This window comes from Callorhinus ursinus, unplaced genomic scaffold (genome assembly GCF_003265705.2).
Source record: "Callorhinus ursinus isolate GAN/ISIS: 27379988/994484 unplaced genomic scaffold, GSC_fseal_2.0 scaffold43, whole genome shotgun sequence".
In the NCBI taxonomy this organism is placed as follows: Eukaryota; Metazoa; Chordata; class Mammalia; order Carnivora; family Otariidae; genus Callorhinus; species Callorhinus ursinus.
Window position 1 is genome coordinate 11038123 of NW_027397105.1, and position 4376 is coordinate 11042498.

At 41.0% G+C, this 4376-nt stretch overlaps 1 pseudogene; it reads left to right on the top strand.

The window, feature by feature from the left end:
• The first annotated feature begins 369 nt into the window (after window positions 1-369).
• Window positions 370-3472, top strand: LOC112817055 (ubiquitin-like protein FUBI pseudogene; annotated as a pseudogene).
• The last annotated feature ends 904 nt before the right edge of the window (window positions 3473-4376 follow it).

Here is a 4376-nt window from a genome sequence, read left to right on the forward strand (position 1 = left end):
AAGCCTTAGAGACCAACCTCAGAAACTACCCCAACAGAATTTTATTGGCTTGGGCTGCTGAGCAATTTGTGCTCCACGACATTGTCAAAAACAATAGAGCAATCACCTGATAATTAGTGCAGCCTAAGGCTGGGTATAATACAAAATGAGTCACATAGCTAAACAGAAAGATCAAGGGCATAGATAATGACCAAGAGCACAGCCATTCCAGGGTGACTACATACACCCTCAATACTGAGCCCTCTGATGAGGGACACGAAAGGCAATGCACTGCAGGGGCAGGAGGGAGGGAATAGACTTCATTAAAATAGACTAGCCAAGTCACAAAACAAATAAACAAGCAAAAAATAAAAGGAAACCCTGGAGAAGATGGAGGGTAATCAGCGTGCAGAATTAATACAATGTATTACCTTAAATGTCCAATTTTCTTTCTTTTGCTTTTTTTTTTTAAAGATTTTATTTATTTATTTGACAGAGAGAGGACAAGCTGGGGACTGGCAGGCAGAGGGAGAGGGAGAAGCACGCTCCCCGCTGAGCAGGGAGCCCTACGTGGGGCTCCATCCCAGCACCCTGGGATCACGATCTGAACCAAAGGCAGACACCCAACAGACTGAGCCACCCAGGCACCCCTTAAATGTTTAATTTTCATTAAATTTGTTTTATTAACAGGATATGCAAATAAGAAAGTGACATAGAAAAAAAGACAGGCAACAGAAATGGTCTGTGAAAGGGACCAGATATCATATTAAGCAAACAAGACTTAAAAGTAGCCATCACAAATATTTTTAATAGAAACCATGCTTAAAGAAGTAAAGGGAAGGGGTCCCTGGGTGGCTCAGTTGGTTAAGCGTCTGCCTTCAGCTTCTGTCCTCTCACTCTCTCTGTCAAATAAATAAATAAAATCTTAAAAAAAAAAAAAAAAGAAGAAGTATAGGGAAGATCAACTTCTGGCATGACGGAATGACCCACTCCCCAGTGAAATTGGTGAAAATTATTTAACAACAAAAAACCAACAATTCAAAGCATATGAAAATAATCCTAAGGGCAAACGGCAAATGAAGAAATACATATTCAAGAAAATCTATGAACATATGGTAAGAAATGTGATACTCTGGTGTTTGAACCAAGACCACACCCTTTCTTTCCCTCCCAGCTCACTCTATTACAGATAGATGCAGCCAAGAATACAGGGCTCTTTCCCCTTGGACCAAGAACACAGGGTCCCTCTACCCCTAACTCCCAGCTAGAGGGCCCTCTTTCCAAGAGGTACAAGACTTCAGTTTTTCTCATCCTGCCCCCAGCTACCTGTTCCTGATGCTAAGTCTCATGTGAATGTAGTCAGGAGTTGGAGGCTCCCTTCTTCTGCCCAGATTCTGCCCATAGAATGAAGGTTCTACCTTGGGCATAGTTTGCTGAAAATAATGGAGCCCTAAACACCTTATTCTCAGCTCATGAAGCAGTGGTTTCATTTCAGGAGAGGGAAGCTAAAAGGATTTAAGTCTCTTGCCCTCCCAAACAGCTCCTCGAGTGGGAGTGTCTCTCAGAGAGAAAAGTACCATTGTGCCTATCCTTACTTCCAGAGCCCTAGTCAACAGATTTGGGAGGGCAGATCATAAAACTGATAGCTCCTATTCTACTCTCAAATGAACTTGAGACAGGGAAACTAAAGGGACCCCATGAAAGACTACTTTTTTTTTTTTGCTCCTTTTCCTTTGCTTCTGATCTTGCTAGGATACACCCACACCCCTGCCTTACACATGTCTTCTAGAACAGATAATGTATGTCCTCCTTGTAAAATTCAAGGAGTTAATGATTTCTTTGGGGTCTTCCAGCACAATAGATAACATCTAAGTAGTGATGAATGGGTTCATCATGAATGTTTTCTAAGACCACTGATTCAACAAAACCCCTGGTTCCAGGATATAAGTGACTTATGGAGGATACCTAAACACTCATCTTTGTTCCTAAATGCCTGAGAATACACATGTACTGGACCAAAATCCTCAAAAATAACAAAACAAAACAGAACAAAAAACCAGACTCCATGCAAAGGCAAGACTCATCCTTCTTCCTTTCCAAGTCTCCCAGACATTCTGTCTGTATCTGCACTCTCTCTATGTCTTCAATAAACTCTGTTCTCACTTCTCGGCTCAAATTTGATTTTTATCCTGTGTGAAGCCAAGGATCCTCTTGATTACTCCTGTGGGACTCCCTTTGGGTCCTTGAGCCCAGCCAGCTTACATCAATCTGACTTCATTTGCAACAAAGCATAGAGAAGTTCAAACCTAAGCATGCTCTCAAGAACAGTGGAAGTTGTGGGGGAAGACAATTGGGTGGAGGTTCATGAATTTAATGAAGATTCAGGCTAAACTGTAGGCTGGCTAGTTTGTAAGCAAGAACTGGGGAATAGTACCTGTAGGAGGATCCCTCCCAAGGTCAGAACAAATATCAAACACTGACATAGGAACCTATTCTTTCAGTGGACCCCAGATTTGATTGGATTAGTTTGTAGAACAATGTATGCCCCAAGATATTGTTGAAAACAATAGAGCAAACAGCCAAAAGTTAGTAAATTTAACAGCTGGATGTGATTGGGAAAAGAGGGGAAGAGAGCCCTACCTATACCACTGTCATCCCAGGATGATTGTGAGCTCATACAAAACTCCATCTTTCTGAGGAGCAAGAGAAGAGGCTTAACACTGTGTGTGGTAAGGAGGACAAAATACACTTTTGTAAAATAATCCAGCTAGTAACTAAAAAATAAACAAGCAAATGAAAAGAACAAGCCTTAGGGGAGGGGAGAGTCATACCTGGAATTGTTCCAATATATTATCTAAAATTTCTAGCTTCTGACAAAAAAATTATGAGCCAAGGAAACAAAGTATGACCCAAGGAGCACAAAAAGAAAGCAAGAAAAACTGCTGGTGAGAGTGACAAGGTGCTGGATTTAACAGAAAAAAACTTCAAAGTAATCGTTATAAATATGTTCATGGGGCCGTGGTGGCCACTGTTCAGTCCCCGACAGGCAGTTCTTTGTCTGTACCCAGGAGCTACACACCCTCAAGGTGACCAGCCAGGAGATGGTCACCCAGATCAAGGCTGATGTAGCCTCACTCAAGGGCATTGCTCCAGAAGATCAAATCATGCTCCTGGCAGGCGTGCCACTAGTGGACAAGGCTACCCTAGGTCAGTGTGGAGTGGAGGCTCTGACCACCCTGGAAGTAGCCAACTGCATGCTTGGAGGTAAAGTCCATGGTTTCCTGGCCTATGCTGGGAAAGTAAGAGGGCAGACTCCCAAGGAAGCCAAACAGGAGAAAATGGAGACAGGCTGAGACATGTGGGAATGCAGTACAACTGGTGCTTTGTCAATGTTGTGCCCACCTTTGGCAAGAAGAAGGGCCCCAATGCCAACTCTTAAGTCCATTTTAATCTTGGCTTTCCAAAATAAAGCCCCTTAGTTCAGTAAAAAAAAAAAAAAAAGTGTTCATAGAACTAAAAAATTAATGGTTAAAGAAGCAAAGGAAGGAATGATGACAATGTTGCATCAAATAAAAAATATCAATGAAGAGAGAAATTTCAAAAATATTCTTGCTCTCAATAATTTCTTTTTTTAGTGACTTTTTCAAGTTTTATTGAGATATAATTGATAAGTTTAAGGTGTACGGCAGAATGGCCTGACTGCCATGTATTGTGAAATGATTAAGATAGAAATTATTTTCAAAGAACCAAATAGAGATTCTAGAGTTGAAAATACAATAAATGAAATTAAAGGGTGCGAGTGCCTCAGTCAGTTAAGCGTCCAACTCTTGATTTTGGCTCAGATCATGATCTCAGGGTTGTGAGATTGAGCCCCATGCTGGGCTCCACACTGGGCATGGAGCCTGCTTAAGAGTGTCTCTTCCTCTTCCTCTGCCCCTCCCCACTGCTTGTGCTCTCTCTAAAGAAAAAAAAATTCACTTAGATGGACTCAACAGTATATTTGAACTCGTATAAGAAAGAGTTAATGATCTTGAGGATAGATTGAGAGAAATTTGGAAGCTGAAGAAAAGAGAGAAAAAAAGAATGAAAAAAGATGAACAAAACCTCAAAGAACTTTGGAACAACATGAAATGCAGAGTTGAGAAAGGAGCAAAAAAATATTTGAAAAAATAGTGGCTGAAAACTTGCAAAAATTTTGAAAAAAACAATGAACTGACTTCCAGGAAGCTCAAAGAAGTAAAGAAAGATATGGAGAAATGGCTCATCGAATAGAAAATAATAGTAAAGAGACAGAAATTATATATAGCAATCAAATGGGAAATTCTGGTGTTAAAAAGCACAATGAGAGGGGTGCCTGGGTGGCACAGTCAGTTGAGCAGCTGACTCTTGGTTTTGGC